Source organism: Lissotriton helveticus, chromosome 11, assembly GCF_964261635.1.
Source record: "Lissotriton helveticus chromosome 11, aLisHel1.1, whole genome shotgun sequence".
Classification (NCBI taxonomy): domain Eukaryota; kingdom Metazoa; phylum Chordata; class Amphibia; order Caudata; family Salamandridae; genus Lissotriton; species Lissotriton helveticus.
This window is the reverse complement of record NC_136072.1, coordinates 346,332,054-346,351,458: the sequence shown is the minus strand read 5'-3', so window position 1 is coordinate 346,351,458 and position 19,405 is coordinate 346,332,054.

Genomic DNA, 19,405 nt, shown 5'->3' with positions numbered 1-19,405 from the left:
GGAAAATATGCATGGGTGACATGCACATATATGTAACATAGGGTACACGTAGGGGGCATCTTGGTCAGGCAAAATTTCATTTTCCTCATTCCCTCCTTGTCCCCTAAGTAACCCTTCAGGATACATCTATATTCATGAGACCGTATAGTTGATCATACAGCATCATTTCTTCTTCCTTAACCCTTTGTATACTTGGATGTGGAACACATGCAGTTGCACACAGGCCGCAAATGGCCGGGCCACACTGCAGACAGAGACAGCAACCAAATATCATAAGTAGGATCATTCCTAGAAAGGACAACACTTTCCATCCCCAAGCAGATATCACACCCCAGAGCCAACTGGACCAAGTCCATGTGCCTGGGTCTTGATGTATGGCATGAGCAATCTTGTGGAGCCTTGTTATCGCTGCATATACAGATGGCGCGTTATTTGGGATGAAAATGCAACAACTAATTTAGGACGCCCCCGCGCCGCACGGCCACCAGCTGCTGCGAGTGCCTCCCCGCCTGCCTCTCTGCTCGGCCGGCCGCCGCGCTCACCTCGTGGTCGCCTCTGGCTCTGTTCGTCATTATTGCTGTAAATTTATTGTAGTTGCATTTTTCTTTCGTGCCTGTATTTAGTAGTTGCATTGTTCCTTTGTTTGCTGTATTTTGTCCCTGTTTCCCCTCTTTTCTGACTGTTTGTTTTACCCCATCTCTCCCCACCCCGCTCCCCGCTCCCCGCTTCCCGCCACCGCCGCTAAACCCCGCCCCTTTTGCATTCTGTACCCTCCCCGCTCCCGCCTCCCAGCTGCTCCGCCCTCCCTCGCACTTGGCCATATATGGCGACCGTGCGACGCAGGTGAGTGTGTCCTAATTTAGGACGCCCCCGCGCCGCACGGCCACCAGCTGCTGCGAGTGCCTCCCCGCCTGCCTCTCTGCTCGGCCGGCCGCCGCGCTCACCTCGTGGTCGCCTCTGGCTCTGTTCGTCATTATTGCTGTAAATTTATTGTAGTTGCATTTTTCTTTCGTGCCTGTATTTAGTAGTTGCATTGTTCCTTTGTTTGCTGTATTTTGTCCCTGTTTCCCCTCTTTTCTGACTGTTTGTTTTACCCCGTCTCTCCCCACCCCGCTCCCCGCTTCCCGCCACCGCCTCTAAACCCCGCCCCTTTTGCATTCTGTACCCTCTCCGCTCCCGCCTCCCAGCTGCTCCGCCCTCCCTCGCACTTCGCCATATATGGCGACCGTGCGCACGCGCAGCGTTGACGTGCAGCGGGCGCGCCGATTGTGCGCCGAAGGCGCGCCAAAGGTAAGCCCGTCTGCGCCCGTCCGCGCCTGGACCGCGCCCAGTGCCAGGACCCCTGGCCCCCACGACGGAAGCCGACCCGACGAACCTACAACGCCGCCGAACTCATCGCACTCAACACCGGCGCCATCCCGGGATGCCACCGAGCCACCCCCAAGCACACCCACGGACCCTTCAGCTGCCACGCCTGCAAGTTCACCTGCATCCGGACCTACCCTGCACCTGCACCCGCCAAGCCGAACACCAGCAGCAACAACCTCAAGTGCATCCTGCTCAACACCCGCTCCGTCCACAGACACGCCATCAAACTCTGGAACCTCCTCGACACCACAGCCCCTGACATCGCCTTCCTCACGGAGACCTGGATGAACGCCTCCTCAGCGCCCGACATCGCCATCGCCATCCCGGATGGCTACAAGATCACCCGGAGGGACCGCACCGCCAACCAGATGGGAGGAGGCATCGCCATCATCCACAGAGACACCATCCGCATCACGACCAACACCGACGACACCCTTACCACCGCCGAACACCTGCACTTCCAGATCCACACCGACCCGAAGACCACCCTCAGAGGCACCATGATCTACCGACCCCCGGGACCACGCACACGATTCAGCGAGGACATCGCCGACTTCATCAGCCCGCACGCCCTCCCCTCCGCCGACTACATCCTCCTGGGGGACCTCAACTTCCACCTGGAGAACAACAGCGACCGTAACACCATCACCCTGCTCGAAAACCTCGCCAACCTCGGACTCAAACAGCTGGTGTCCACCCCCACCCACCTCGCCGGACACACACTCGACGCCGTCTTCTCATCCAGCAAAGACATCGCCTTCAGCCACGCAACAAGACTCCACTGGACGGACCACAGCTGTGTCCACTTCACCTTCAAAAGAACGACGATCCACCACCACCAGCAACAGGTTGCCCGAAGAAGCTGGAACAAGATCACAGCCGACCAGCTCACCGCCTCCCTGAGCCAGCACCCTCCTGCCGGCTCAGCGAACCCCAGCCAGGCCGCCGACAACCTCACGAAGTGGATCAGCAACTGCGCGGACGAACTCGCCCCTCTAAGGACCCCGCCCAGCAGACCCGGCAGCAGGAAAACCCCATGGTTCACCGACAAACTCAAGAGCTCCAAGAAGAACTGCCGAGCCCTCGAGAAAGCATGGAGAAGGGAACCAACAATGAACAACATGTCCACCCTCAAGCTCGCCACCCGGAAACACCACCAACTGATCCGCGCCACCAAGAAAACTGCATACAAGGACCGTCTGGACAACAACGCACACAACTGCAAGGAACTCTTCAACATCGTGAAAGAGCTCTCCAACCCCAACGCCGGAAACAACGACATCACCCCATCGCAAGACCTCTGCAACTCCCTCGCCTCCTACTTCCACAACAAGATCGCGGACATACACAACAGCTTCAGCATCCAACCATCGAACGCCACAACCGCAGCGACGCCACCCACCATCACCCTCCGCGCCTGGACCCCGATCAGCACCGAAGACACCATCTGCACGATGAACTCTATCCACTCCGGATCTCCAACCGACCCCTGCCCTCACCACGTCTTCAACAAAGCCGACGTTGTCATCGCACCCCACCTGCGGGACATTATCAACACCTCCTTCGACAACGCCACCTTCCCTGAGAGCTGGTAGCACGCCGAACTCAGCGCCCTACTCAAGAAACCTACAGCGGACCCCACCGAACTCAAGAACTACCGTCCCATCTCGCTCCTCCCGTTCCCGGCCAAAGTCATCGAAAAGACCGTCAACAAACAGCTGGCCGCCTTCCTCGAGACAAATGGATCCCTCGACCCCTCACAGTCCGGCTTCCGAGCCAACCACAGCACCGAGACCGCCCTCCTCGCTGCCACCGATGACATCCGAACCCTGATGGACAACGGAGAAACAGCGGCCCTCATCCTCCTGGACCTCTCCGCGGCATTCGACACTGTCTGCCACCACACCCTAGTACAGCGCCTTGGCAACATCGGAATCCAGGAGAAGGCACTGGAATGGATCGCCTCCTTCCTCGACGGAAGAACACAGAGAGTCCGCCTACCACCGTACAAGTCAGAGGCCACCGAAGTCATCTGCGGCGTCCCTCAAGGATCCTCGTTGAGTCCTACCCTCTTCAACGTCTACATGAGCCCCCTCGCGGCCATCGCACGCCAACACAACCTTAACATAATCTCCTACGCCGACGACAACCAACTGATCCTCTCCCTGACCAACGACCCTGCCGCCGCCAGAGCCAACCTGCACGAAGGGATGAGAGATGTAGCCGAGTGGATGACGACCAGCCGCCTGAAACTGAACTCAGACAAGACGGAGGTCCTCATCCTGGGCTCCTCGCCCTCCGCCTGGGACGACTCCTGGTGGCCCCCCGCCCTTGGCACCGCACCCAAACCGACGGACCACGCACGCAACCTGGGCTTCATCCTGGACTCCTCCCTCTCCATGACCAGACAAGTCAACGCCGTCTCCTCGTCATGCTTCAACATCCTGCGCATGCTACGGAAGATCTTCCGGTGGATCCCCACCGAGACCAGGAAGAATGTCACCCAGGCCCTCGTCACCAGCCGACTGGACTACGGCAACGCCCTCTACGCCGGACCCACTGCCAAACTCCAGAAGAGACTCCAGCGGATCCAGAACGCCTCAGCCAGACTCATCCTCGACATCCCACGAAACAGCCACATCTCCGGGCACCTAAGAGACCTGCACTGGCTCCCCGTCAACAAAAGAATCACCTTCCGCCTCCTCACCCACGCTCACAAAGCCCTACACGACCAAGGCCCGAGCTACCTCAACAACCGAATCAACTTCTACGCTCCCAAGCGCCACCTCAGATCAACCAGCCACACCCTCGCCGCCGTCCCCCGCATCCGAAGAGCGACAACAGGAGGAAGGTCCTTCTCCTACCTGGCCGCCAAGACCTGGAACTCCCTCCCGACCAACCTGCGCCTGACACAGGACCACCTCTCCTCAGGAAGAAGCTTAAGACCTGGCTGTTCGAGCAGTAAAGGCACCCCCCCCTCCTAGCGCCTTGAGACCCTACGGGTGAGTAGTGCGCTCTATAAATGTACTGATTGATTGATTGAACAACTAGATCGGATCACGCTATAAGCTCGCCCCTATCCGCCAAGATGACGTCTAGAACGAGACGATTTTGAAGAACAACAAGTCTCATAGCAGACTGTTCCTGGGTCAAGTTCGCCAGGGCAGATGCAGTCACATTCACTACTGCCTCAAGAGTCCTTGTTAACTTGCGTATCAGTTTACTGTTTTGGACGGGACCTATGAAGAAGAAGAATCCTTTGTTGAAATCTGTATATTGCTCCCAAGCTGTTTCAGTCTGATCAATCCCTGAGGCATCTGTCTCTCTCTTTACTCTAACATGTTCTAGTCGTGAATCTCTATGGTAATGGGATGGGGCCAAGAATACAGGTGGCAATAAGAATGCTATATAACAAGTCCCACCCCAGTCTAAGGGCAGATGTACATAGGCTGTCTGACCGCAAATGAAATAGGTATGGCGTGATGTTTTGAAAGAAGAAAGTCCTTTATCATTAAACTCCACTACAACTTTACACTCGCTGTGTCCCATATGTACTGAGCCTTTCTTATTAACACACAAATCACCTTTTGCTGGTAGAACTGAAATAAACGGTGGACCTGTATTTTGCTTGGGCTGAACATTTAACATTATAAAATTAACGGAAGCATTTCCCTGCTCGTACTCTTCATTCTCCAGATCGGTTCCCTTCCTTTGGGGAAATCCGTCTTTGTCTGGAAAACATGCTTCATTCATTACTTTATTCAGGTTTCCATATATCCAGCCACCTGGATAAGCTATGTACTTTCTATCTATTGAGGTCATTAAGGCAAACCATGCTCCACATGAACCATTGTGTGAGAACGGCAGAGGATAGAAGGGCAGAACTCCCTTCGCCTTTTGATAAGGTGGCAGTTGGCCATATACCCAGCAATTAGTCGCATTGCTGGTCTGATGAGAATGGTGTAACATTTGAATAAAAGTATTGTTACGCAATGCAAGTCGATATGACAATTCATGAGGTGGCAGTTCACCAAATGTATGCTCTATGGTGCTGTTACTGGAAGAGTGTATATGTGAGGAAATAGGAAAGAAAACATGTAGTAATAAACTGACACAGATTATAACAATGCACAAAATAAAAAGAATGATCAAAGTAACTATCCATCTACTGCGTAATAACTTGCAGTACTTTTCTCTCATTTTGCTCTTCTTACTATTCTCGTATGTGATCTTATACATGTCAGAAATCTAGTCTAACCGATTCACCACCGAGTGGACTTAGACAAATAAACTACGTCTGACTTACTAGATCTTAACTTAGATTTATACTCCTGCTGTGGAGTCTTTTCTAGTAAAGGCGGCGCAAGCGGCGCAAAGTCTGTAATTTTTTTAATGTCTTTAGTGTCTTTGAAAGTACCAGATTGTCCAAAGTATCTCTTGCAGTGTTGAGCGTGAAGCCACCCCTTGCGTCCCTCGACTTTTATTGCGGTCCTCGTGGTCAGTAGCACCAACTTCGGCGTCTTCCAACGTGGCTCAAGGGGGCTTGATCGATCAAAGTTCCGGACACAAACGAAGTCCCCAGGGACTATGGCGTGTTCCTTGACCTGGGTGTTGTCAGGGAAGGCGGCAGCAACCTGTGAACGACAAGAGAGTAGTGCAGACATCAAGGAAACCAGGTAATCTGTCAGCATTTTACTGTCAACATCAGTTAATCTTTTTGGCATAGGTGTACCCCACATATTTGGCGGTCTACCGAAGACTACTTCATACGGGGATAGGCCTGTTCTGGAATGAGCTACCATACGCATGTAAAAGAGGGCAACCGGTAAAGCTACCATCCAATCCACGCCTTTTTCTGCACATATCTTAGCAAGTTTTGTTTTGATTGTCTGATTATGTCTTTCTACAAGGCCTGCTGCTTCAGGGTGTCTTACACAATGGAATTTCCAAGTATATCCTAACAGAAGAGACACTTGTTTCATTAATTCAGAGGAGAATGGCTGACCGTTATCGGAATATACGACCCGAGGCAATCCATACCTGGGGAAGTACTCGTGCACTAATTGCCTGGCTGTTGTCACAGCAGTATAATCTGGAACTGGATATGCTTCTGTCCATCTAGATAGTGCACACACAACTACCAAGACATACTTGTAACCTCTACATCTGTTCATTTGGATATAATCCATCTGGAGGACCTCAAAAGGGTGGTCAGGAGGATGAAATCCGCCTTGTTCCACCGGAATGCCTTTACCTGGATTGAACTGGCAACAGATCATACATGTTCGTACTTTCTGCTTCGCTGCTGTGCGCATGTGCTTGTTAAACCAGATATTCTGTAAGCTGTCTATCATTGCCTTTTCTCCCAAGTGTGCTGGACTATGTGCTGTGTTTATGATTACTTGTACCATAGAATCTGGAAGAAACCATGTACCTTTTCCCTTAGTCATCCAACCTTGTTCAGTCTGGACCCCTCCTTGTTCAGTCCATTTCTTTATCTCATCTGCAGTGGCATGTGTCTGTATGTCGAGTACATCTTGAGTGGGATCCCTGACTGTCATACATGTTGTCAGTAATGGTACCTCTGTCCTTGTCGTGTCTGTTGGTGTCTGGGCTGTCTGGGCTGTAAGTTTAGCTGTTCGGTCTGCCAGGTCATTACCCTGGGAAATGGTGTCTGTAACTTTGGTGTGAGCTTTGCACTTCAGGATAGAAATGGCTGTAGGTAAATGTATTGCTTCCAACAGGGCTTGAATGAGCTGGCCGTGCTGGATCTTGGTCCCATGGGAGGTCAAGAAACCTCTCTCCCTCCAAAGTACCCCGAAATCATGAACAACGCCAAAAGCATATTGTGAGTCAGTATAAATGTTTACTTTCAAGTGCTTAGCTCTTATGCAGGCTTGTGTCAGAGCGATGAGCTCTGCTGCTTGTGCTGATAGTGTGTCTATTTTCTGTGTCTCTATGACTTTAGTAGCAGTGGTCACAGCATAGGCTGCTACTAATTCTCCTGCACTCGTTCTCATGCATGATCCGTCTACATAGAGCATTAAGTCTGGGTCTGGAAGTGCAATATCTGTCAGGCCTTGTCTTGGTTTCGTCACGATATTCATTACTTCCACACAGTCGTGCGGCGGTGCATTTACTGTACTTGAGGGCAAAAGTGTTGCAGGATTCAGAATATTACAACGTCTGATCTCTATGTGTGGTTGAAATAATGTCAATTCATATCCTGTCAGTCTTGCTACAGTCAAATGTTGTGTCTGTGTCCTGTTTAAGAGAACCTCCACCGCATGTGGAACCTGTACTGTCAGAGGGTGTCCCAACACTATCGAGTCACTTTGTCTGATGGCTAGGGCTGTTGCTGCAACTGATTTTAGGCACGCAGGCAGAGCCTGGGCCACTGGATCTAGTGTACTAGAAAAATAAGCGCAAGGCTTGTGTTTTCCTGCTTGATCTTGTGTGAGGACAGATAACGCTGTTCCATCTCGTTCAGTTACGAAAAGCATAAAAGGTTTGCTGTAACATGGAGTCGCTAAAACTGGTGCTTGACATAATGCTCTTTTTAATTCCTCAAATGCCAAGGTATGTTCTTGTGTCCAAGGGAGGACAGTCGAAGTGGCTGCCTCCTGTGTTGTCAATTGTATGAGTGGTTTGGCTAGATAGGCATACTGGGGAATCCATTGCCTACAGTATGAAGTGAGGCCAATGAATGCACGTACTTCTTTCTGTGTCTTGGGCTGTGAAAGGTTAGAAATGAGCTGTATGCGTTCTCGTGTTAGTTGCCTACCCTCCTTGGAAAGTAAGTGTCCAAGGTACACCACTTGCTTTTCACAGAATTGCAACTTTGAAGGGGACACCTTGTGCCCCTTGTCAGCCAGAAAATGTAAAACTGTCAGTGATGCATTTTCGCATACTTATTCTGAACGTGCTGTAATTAGGATGTCATCTACGTACTGGAGTAGGGCAGTGTTGGCAGGCATGTGAACACTGTCTAGCTGTCTTTTCAGTGCCTGACTGTAAATGCTAGGGCTTTCTGTAAAACCTTGAGGAGCTCTTGTAAATACAAAGCTACGCCCTTTTAAACTAAATGCAAAAAGGTACTGGCTATCTGGATGAATGGGAACACTAAAGATAGCATTCTTCAAGTCTATGACAGTGAAGAACGTGGCCTCAGAATCAATGGCAGTCTGTAATGAAGAAATGTCTGGCACCACTGGATATTGTGGTACTACACATTTGTTCAATTCTCGTAGGTCAATAATTAGTCGGTACACTGGCAGTACACTAGGGTCAGATTGTTTAAGGATAGGGATGACAGGCGAGTTACATACATTTGAGTCAGTCTCTACTACTACCCCTCGTGTAATAAGTTCGTCAACTAATTTCAATAAGGCTGTTTCGGCGTCAGGTGGTAACTTGTATTGTCTAATACGTGGAAGTACTACTCCTGCTTTGAGGGTGACATGATGTGGCGTTATGTCCATGTAACCTACGTCAGTCGGTCCTTGTGCCCATAGAGTCTGTGGCACATTCTTGAGTCTGTGGTCAAAATCAGTCAGTACATAATGTCCCTTAAAATCACGTAAGAACAGGCGTACTCCTTCTGGAGAGCAGCAGATAACTGCTCCTAGGTCTTTTAATGTCTTCATACCAAGTAAGTTTTCTGGACATGACTTAGTAAGTAGCAAGTCAGTGGTACGTGACAGTGGACCAACCCCTAGAGAAACTGGTTTTGATACTTCATTAACAATAGGCTTTCCTGAAAATCCCAGGGAAACATTCTGTGAGCCTGAGAGAGGTGCCCCTGGAACCTCGTCATGACTGATGGTAGTTCTGCTCGCCCCTGTGTCAATCAGAAATTTTCGGTCTTGTCCTAATACACGACTATGTACATACGGACCTTCTTGATCTACAGGAACCTCAATAAGGGGCAAGCCTACTTCCCTCTCAAGGCTGTTTCATGAGAACTGTTGATATTCTGGATAGTCTGACTGTGTGTACTGATACATTTGTGGTGTGGCATGAACAGGCGGTGGTGGAGGAAAATTCGCTACTGTCTGCTGTGTGTTCTGTTGCGTGCTATTCTGTCTAGGAGTGTATTGTCGCTCTTTTGTCTTGCCTGTAGCTATATTGTGTTTCAGGACAGTACATTCATTTACATAGTGACCTGGTTGTTTGCAATAATTACAGTTCCCCTTAACATGTGTCATGTTATTTCTGTTCTTATTTGTTGGTACCGTCTGGGCAACCAGCACCTTCATTTTTGTCTCTTTCATGCGTTTCTTTTCCTGATCCTGCTCTTCTCTAATTCTGTTCTGATGATATTGTAGCATCTGTAACATTTGGGAAGGGCTGTTTGCTTGCCAAGTACTCTCAACCTTCAGTACTCTATTCTTGATCTGGGGTAAGGAATTCTCTACTAATTTGCTCACAAAAAGGTGTGGATATGATTCACTACCTGGCTTAAGGCCACTATTAATAGTAAAGCATTTCTCAAATCTAGAATAGAAATCACTTGTGTCCTCTTCTTGCTTTTGTTTACAGGCTGAAATAGCATCCCAGTCTTCCTTTTTCGTAATTAATAATCTCGGTAAAACTTGTATCAGGAGTTCAGGCAGTTCTCTAGCTTTTTCCCCAAGACCAACCCCTGGGAGCCTACCTTTTTCTTCCGTTTCCAGTGCATCCCAGCTTAACTTTTTCTGGCCTACCTCCCAGTCTTTTTCCTTAAGCTTTTCATAAATACCAGCAGGCAACAGTACTTTCAGTAACTTCAGAATGTCATCGTACGTATAATCTCCTATGCGGAGGATGTCCTTTAATTCTCGGTGAAACCCCCCCGGGTCTTTATCATGGCAGGGCAGCATCTTTTTCATTTCTAGTATTTCTATTTTTGTTAAGGGGGTGTAAACATACACCCGTTGCAACACATTGTCCGCATCTTTGACGGGATGTACCTCTCGAAGGGGGTTCTGTCTATCTACGTGTAAGTTATTTCTGCCGTGGTGTGAGGTTGGAGGCATACATGTGGTCAGAGAATTGATGTACTTATGTCGTTGATCCAGAATAACATTAATTAATTCGGCACCTAAACCTGTCCATCTGTCTAGTAAAATGTCGTCTAGTAATTTATGCAAGTGACCAGGATCAGAATATTGACTCTCATACAACGTTAACAAGTGTTGGACCATGTAAATACCAGCCAAACGCTGTTCGTTCGGTGGAAGGCTTAGGAAAGTCTGAGCCACTATATCACTGCTATATATATTAGAATTAGACACCCACTGGGTGGCTGACCGGGCCAATTCAATTTCGTGTGAGGTGGGAGGTCTCTCGCTCCCTATCCGTTTTTTCAGGGCTTGTTCAGTAGCTTGGAACAGATTTTCAAGGGAATATCTTTCTTTTATAGCTGGCCCTTGTTTACGGTAATCAAGGCACTTGGGTCTGTTAAACTGTCGCGCTTTTCCTACATAATTAATCTTGCCTTTCGGATCCTGATGATCCTCTACCTCTTCCGCTGATGGCTCGCCCTTCTCGTCAGACTCTTTTCTGTGTCTTTCTATTATTTCCTTTCGTATTTTCTTGTACATGGCATCTATCCGTCCCTGTTTATCATGTCTACCGGCATCTATGTGCTCGCTCCATTCTATCAAACCTTGTTTTACATCTCCGTCTCCTTCGTCTTGTTCCCTGATCAGGCAGTTAATAATAAACCGTAGAATATAATTCTTAACCCCAACCTTTCTGTGTAGCATGGCTTATACTATACAATCTGGTTCCTCCCCCGTTCTAATGAAATGGTACATTTTATCTAGGTGCTCTTTCATGTCTGGTAATTTGTCCAAATATGCGACGGCTTGTCTTAGTCTTAGTGAAATCACAAGCATTGAACCTTTTCCTGGTTCTGGATCATATACACAAAATGGAATGGCTACATCTACAGTAGGCACCCCTCCCACTGCCCCGGGACCTACGTCATCTTTTGATAGCTGCTGCTGAAGTTGCTGGAGCTGATCTGCTGGTGGGGGTGGAGGGAAACCTGCATTAACGTAGTCCGGTGCGGGCTCTTCTAGATAGGAGGAAATAAAAGCCTCTGATGCTGTCGGCTTCTTTCTACATACTCTAAATGGTACAGGTGGTGGCGTTCGCGACCTACTGGGTCTCTCTGAGGTGGTCACTCTACCTAGTTCTTCTGAGAGGACGGGATAAATGCCAGTAACGACGGCGTTTCTTTCTCTATCAGCCTGTTCTGTTTTGACCCGTTCCCCCTCCTCTCGTAGTTCTTTTTCTTTGGCTTTTTCCTCTGCTTGTTTAGTTCTCTCTGCTTTATTGAATTCTTTCTCTGTTCTCCTGTGTGACTCTTTGCGCCACAATTCAATGGCATCTTTCTGAGAGGGTCTTGATTTCTTTTTCCATAGCGCTTCCTCTACTCTCATAATGCATTCTGAATCCCATGTTCCTGAGATAGGCCATCTATACTTTTCCTCCAGGTCCTTTGTATAGTCTACCCATAAATCTAAAAACAAGATGGCGTCTAGCCCATGCTTATTATACATAAAATGACCAGGTGTGTCTCTAGGCGGGATGTTAACTGACTCTTCTAGTATACCTTTTCTGGTCCCTATCTGACACAATTTTGAAAACAGTGGCATGTTGAAACCAACACAATGGAAATACAATACACAAAAATAGACTGAAACAATCAACAATCATTCACACTAAAACATCATAACAATAAAACAAACATGATCTAAACCAATACAGAGAACTAAACATGTACTTGAAAAACTATATGCACTGGGATACAGTACAACCATACCGGTCTCAAAAATGAGACACGTCTTTACCGTGCCCACGTTTACCATGTGTAAATGTAAATGTATAGGCATTTATATAGCGCACTACTTACCCGTAGGGTCCCAAGGCGCTTCGACCGCTGCGAAACCCTTCCTGGCTTCCCTGAGAGATGGTCCCTTAATGGGTATCTCCAGGGTGAGACCAGGCATCCCCGGCGGTCTGGTGGGGCCGTTAGTGAAGATGAGGCAAGCTAATGCCCAGAGTCGCCGAGTGTGATCGCTGATCAGAGTGGGCACCGAGGGGAGAGAATTATCGAGTCTGCTGACCCTGGTCCAGAAACCTGCCGCGCCGGGAATCGAACCCTGGTCCCGGGCCGTCCTCTGCTCTCGGGTCTGCCGCCTCTAACCAGTGAGCCACACTACTTCACCATGGACCCGTCTTGACCGTGCACATGTGAATGGACACGTCTTTACCGTGCTCATAGAAATGAGACACGTCTTTACCGTGCTCACGTGTAACGTGAACCCGTCTTTACCGTTTTCACGAATAACGTGAACCCGTCTTTACCGTTTCCACGAATAACGTGGACCCGTCTTGACCGTGTTCATATAAAATGAACCGGTCTTGAAACTTTATGCATTCCCCACAACGGTACTCACCGGGAAGCAAAACTTGAAACTTGAAGGCCTCGGACTTCTACGCATCTACGTCTACGCATGCGCCTCGGAACGGGTGGACCTCTGGAAACCTCGGACCTTGCTCTCTCACAAGTCGGGCTGTGGTTGAGACGATCCGCAATCCTCACCGCCTCGTATGGATGCCTGGTCACAGTCCGTCCTCCTCCTGGGCCTGAGGGAGTAGCGGGAAATCCCGATGGCGTGTACACTTTAAAGTCCGTCACGGCTGTAGAAGGGGGCAAAGCTGGACCTACAACTCCGGCACGTGGGGAAAGGGATATGTCCCTGTAAGGGCGCCAAATTAATGTGGTAAATAAAATATTACCCTGGCATAATTTCTAGGCATTAACAATTAGCATGTATCAAATGAGAGGCAGAGAGTCCGTGGTGTCCAAGTTAAAAGGGCTTTATTCCAATAACTCGAGTTAAGGGAGAATCTGTTCCATCACCACTGAGGTTCAGGAAGGGTCTTCTAACATTATTTACAGAGAACAATACATATATAAATTTTTCCTTGTACATAGGGAGGAGCGCTCCAGGCAGAGCATGAAAGAAAGAGATAAGAGCATGTGGGCGTGCATGAGGGTGTACACTTGATGAGTCACAGGTGGGTGATAGGTGGGTGGCTACATAGAGGAGGAGTTACATGGCAGGCTGGAACTTTGCCCTACTTGTGCACGCAATTTGAGCATGACGTGCAATTGACGTGTAACTGGGAGGAGAGCTGACTTTCAGTCTAGTAGAGAGATCTTTAGTGTCAAGGCGACCAGCACGTCTGGTACTAACTGATATCTTAAGTCAGGGGATGTATTATCTGAAGCAAAGGTTGCTCATCGCTAAGAATCAGAAAAGCATATATTTCTTCGTGCATTGTGAGCTTTCTATGGATGCAAGCACTGTGATTTACTTCAATGGAGACAGAGAGGCTAGGCCCTATCTTTCGCGGATGGGTTCTGTTTACCTTCCTCACTGGGCAGGAATGTGACTCTGTTACAGCAGGCAGATAACTATTTTGCAAAACACTGTCTTGGCACCCTTTGCTGGGCTTCTTTCAGCTGAGCTAGAAGTATGCGAGGTCAGAGATACGTAACTGCAGTTTGCAGTGTGTCAGAAGTCATGAAAACCCTGATTCAGAAAGTGGTTCAGACTGAACCACAAAAGAAAGGGTTTGTCGTGATTTATTTAAAAGTGCACAATGCAAATACATGGGCCTCAAATGCTAACTTAATATTTCTTACATGGGAGACTTGATGACTGGCATCCTAATGCAGGACGTGATTGCAGAGGCCTCTTTGTTCAGGCCACTTAAGGGAAAATATGCATGGGTGACATGCACATATATGTAACATAGGGTACACGTAGGGGGCATCTTGGTCAGGCAAAATTTCATTTTCCTCAGCTCAATGAAATACAATCTGAGGTATTGTTCTAACTCTTGGTTTACACGTTCAGTCTGCCCATCAGTCTCTGGGTGGAAACTGGTGGAGAGACGAACGTCCACCCCCAAACTTTGCATATAGTTTTTCCAGAATTTGGACACGAACTGAGCTCCTCTGTCTGAAACTATGATTTGTGGAATGCCGTGAACACGAACCACGTGCTGATTAAATAACCTTACCAACTGGGGAGCAGTGGGAATTTTTTCCAAGGGAATGAAATGACTCATCTTAGAGAATATGTCCACCAATACCAGAATGGCTGTGTACCCTTGACTACTTGGTAAATCCACTATCAAATCTAATGATACTGTGTGCCAGGGACCTGGGGCATTAGGAAGTGGTTGTAATAATCCCTGTGGGGACTGTCTGGTTGGTTTGCTTTTTATGCATAATTCACAGGTTGCGACATACTGCCCCACATGAGCCGCCATGCCAGGCCACCAAAAATATCTTCGTATCAACTGTAAGGTCTTTTTAGTTCCTTTGTGACCCGCCATCGGATCATCATGACAACCTTCCAAAGCCTTTTTTTGCAGTTCACTGGTGGGTAAATACAAAGCATCATCGTAATACGGCAGTGAATTCTTAATGGATTTTCTCTCATCATCCGCAGCCCATTTTTCGAGATCCTGAAAAGGACATTGCTGCCGAATTTCCTTAGTGAAATCTTCCAAATGGATTATTCCCACAATTTTCTCCAATGGAATGATTGGTTCCTCCACTGGAACTCTCTTGTCACCCGAACAATTCATTTGTGACAAAGCATCGGCTTTTCCATTCTTCACACCAGGTTTGTAGGTGATAACGAAATCGAATTCCGAAAAATACAAAGACCACCTCAATTGGCGTGGGGTAAGTGTTTTAGCGGACTTCAAAAATGGTAGGTTCCGATGGTCAGTATACAGGGTCACCTTGTGCTTAGCCCCCAGTAAATAGTGACGCCAATCCTGAAAAGCCTCCTTAACCGCCAACAGCTCCTTATCCGCAATAGGGTATTTAAACTCTGTCTCTGATAACTTTCTTGAACGAAACGCCACTGGGTGGAGTTGTCCAGTCAGTTTATTCCTTTGTGACAGAATTCCACCAGTGGCGAAATCGGAAGCATCTGTTTCCACAAAAAACTCCTCCTCAGGATTTGGATGCATCAAAATTGGTGCCGAAACAAACACCCTCTTCAGAAACTGAAAAGCTTCCTCCGCTTCGTCAGACCAACTGAACACCTTCCCATTTTTTTAAAAGTTGCGTGAGAGGCTGGACCTTGGCCGAGAAATCTGGAATAAATCTCCTGTAGAAATTGGCAAAGCCAAGAAAACTCTGGATGTCTTTTACATTTCTGGGTGACAACCAATCCTGAATTGCCTGCACTTTTGATGGATCCATCGCCACCCCTTCAGCCGACAGAATAAATCCCAAAAATTCCACTTGGTTCACATGAAAAGAACACTTCTCCAACTTGACGTACAGGTGATTCTCTAACAACTTCTGCAAAATAGCTCTCACTTGTGAGATGTGATTCTCAATGCAATCTGAAAAAATCAATATGTCGTCAATATAGACAACTGCCACACGGTCCAAAAATTCCCTTAATACGTCATTTACAAAGTGTTGAAAAGCTGCCGGCGCATTGCTCAAACCAAAAGGCATCACCTGGTATTCGTAGAGGCCATACTTGGTGCGAAACGCCGTCTTCCACTCCTCTCCCTCAGCAACTCTCACCAAATGATAGGCTCCGCGAAGATCCAGCTTCGTATAAACCTTCGCACCCTTCACTTGATCCAAGAGAGATGAGAGGTAGCGGGTAACGATTTTTTATGGTTACAAGGTTCAACGCTCTGTAGTCAATACAGGTGCGCAGGGAGCCGTCCTTCTTAGGCCGGAAAAACAGTGGCGAGGAGACTGGCGATTGCGATGGACGTATGAATCCGATTTTGAGATAATCCTCCAAGTATTTTTTTAAAACTGATTTTCCGCCTCTGTGAGTGCATAAATTCGGCTACACGGAGGGAGGAGCCTAGCTCGCGACCGAGATGGCCGCGCTTTAGCTCGGCTCCGTTCGCCCGCCTGTGTTTTCTCAATTATCCTGCTGTAATCCTGCCCCGGGAAGCCCTGTTTGCTGTGTGGTAGTGCTACGACGCCTTGCAGGCACTTACCTCTTGTTCCGGTTATCCTGGCTGCTGTGGAACCGGTGCAGTGCCCCCGATCGTTTTTGGGAGTCGGAGGCGGACTGGCCTGGATCTTCTTGCGGCTCCCGGGCCGGACGGAGCCTGCGGATCTACTCTCCGGGGCGCGGAGGAGCTGGTCGGAAGGCTGTTGTTCGTGTGGGCCGGAGGTCCTTCCTGGCCGATTCCCGTGGGGAGGAGGCCTGTGGTGGAGGGCTGCCTTCCGTGGTCGGAGCTCCTCGTGTGTCCGGCTTGCTCTCCCTTTGTTCTCCGGTCCGGCCATTTTGATTTTGCCGCCCGGACTCGGAGAACGGGACCGGCGGCATTGGGTGGCCGGCAAGTCCCCCTCTTCTGGTGGCCCCCCTTCCTGCCCGGGGTGTTCTGTTGCCGGTCGGCGGGACTTTGTTTGCTTTGCTGCCGCCCAGGTGGAGATTTTCAGCCGCGCTGCCTTGTCGGACTCTCAAAATGGCGACCGACCCCGGGTATCCTGACCGGGCCTGGGCGGGCGCTGGAGGCCCGCCGCGTGGCCCGGGTGCCGGCTACTGTAAAGGTTTTCCTACACTTAAGGAGGTTTCTGGACGCCCTGCTCTCCTGGCGGCTCTGTGTGACCGCGCCTGTCCTAGCTTCGGAGATGGTTCCTCGCGGCGGGCCTCCGGGTCCCCCATGGCCGGATGTGACTGTGCCGCCGCGGGGTGCGGCTGGAATTATCCTGGCGGAATTGGCCCCGGCTACGACCGCGTCTGCTGCTGTATGGAACTTGATGGAGCCTCCTCCTCCTGCGCTACCTTCTTTTTCTCAAACCCGGGAGCTGGATTTTGCTTGGCCAGGCCTTCATGACTCTCCCGCTTCCTTTCTGCCGCTGCTGCCCGGCGATGCCTCCTGCGCTGGCCCAGATGGGTCAGTTTTTCTGGACATATCCTTGGACTTGTGCCTGCATCGTTTGTTACACTTCGTGACTTTCCTGGATCTTCCGTGTTCCACTCCACGTGCCTTTTCCGGACTGCCGTTGGATCTTTCTGCTGTCTGTCTCCTGTTCTTCGTAGCCTGGTCCTCGCTGGCCCGGACCGTTTCCCCTTTGGACAAACAAGGACAGGGCTGATGTATACTGGCATCTGTGTGCGGTAGTCTTGCACTGATTTGGATGGTCAACCTGTCCCGGTGTGGTTCTGTGTGACTGACTGGTACTCCTGGACTTTAACCCGATGTTCTTTGACTTCCCCGGGACTTGTCTCCTCGACTCAGGCGGGTGGCTGGGTGCTTTTACTCCTGTCTCCCGGCCCTCCCCCGTGTATGTCTGTGTGTGTTTCCCATCCCTCGTTTCCTTCTTTTCCCTTCCCAATTTTGTCTTTGGCTTCCGACTTCACTTTGCTCCGCTATATTTCGGGTTCTAATTAGGGCGACAGGCACGCTGCGGGGGGGTAGGCCGTAGCCTTCTGCAGGGGTGCAGGGTGGGCTTTAGGGGTGGGTTGGGGGGGGTCTGTCTATATTGGGGGGTCTTTTTCCTCCCTTATTTCCGTTTTTTCTGTTCTATGGCTCTTGTGTGTTCACTTTTTTCGGGACTCCGTCTCTTCCTGTGTCCCCCTGGGGAGTTTCTGTTACTTTTGTATTCCGGTGTGTGTCTGATTGTGGCTCGTTGATAATTCGGTTTCAACTTTTTGCTACGTCGCTCGCCGGATTCTCTTATCCTGCTTTAACTCCTGGGGGTGTGTGGTTTGATGGGAGTCCCTTCTTTCGTTTCCTTTTTCCCTCTTCCCCCTTTTTCCTCTTTATTGAGGGTCCCTTTATTTCTGTTGGGGGGCGTATCGTATTGTCTTTTATTGTTTGGGCCTTTTTGATTGTGTCTCCTCAATTTGGGTGGGGGCGGCGACGGGTAGGCGCGGTTTGATTGATGCCATTGTCGTTTCTTTATATTCCGACCATGTTTATACTCTTTGATAGCTATGTTTGTGTGGCCTCTTTTCTCATTCTGTGATCATAAGATGGCGGCTTGCCACGGCCCCTCCCTGGTTGTTTTTTGCACGGCCCATTGTTTTTCTGTTTCCCCGCCCCGCATTAGAAAATTAACCTTTTATTGTCCTGTTCTTGCTGATTGCTTGATACCTTTTGTTGTTTCTCCTGTGTTCTTGGTGACATATCCTGTAGAGAATTTGTTTTTCGTTTACTACGTTATCTACCATGTGGTGGCCAGCCCTCATGGGTTGTAGGCCCGTATTTGTGAGCTTTCTTTGTACAATAAAGGTTTTAAAAAAAAAAAAAAAAATTCGGCTACACGGCAGCTTAGCACCGGGTTCTAATTCAATCCTACAATCATACTCCCGGTGAGGCGGAAGTTTCTCAGCATTACCTTTGTCAAAAACACTAGCCAAGTCCTGATACTCCGCTGGAATTTCTTTTGTTTCCAAAACGCACACTTGGCGTGTCAGTTGGGCCAGTTCCCGAGCTGGCGAGCTTACCATTTTTGGTGGACAAGTCGTATAACAGTTCCGACGACAATGTTCTGAGGTCATCTCCACCGATCTGCTAGCCCAATCAATCTTTGGGTTGTGCTCAGTAAGCCACGGCAGTCCCAATATTAATTGAAACTGCGGTGCGTCAATTAAATTAAAACGCAGGAACTCATGATGACCCTGAAGTCCCTCTAACTCCAAGGTTTCCGTTTCATCAGTAATAAGGCCGGACGTGAGGTTGGTACCGTCCACAGCCTTTACTACCTCACTATGTTTTTCTTTAATGCATGTATGCCTATTTCCTTTGCATAAGACAGATCGCAAAAATTTCCGGTAGCTCCAGAGTCAATCATTACAGATACTTCTTTAACCTCCCTAGTTCCGAATCTCATGACAAATGATACTGTTAAATGTGGCGCTGCCAATTGAAGAGTGTATATTAACTGTTGCATTTCAGGAGCCGATTTCCCTTGATTTCCCACCAGAGCAGCTCCCTCTACTGGTGGGATTTGGCTTTTAAACCC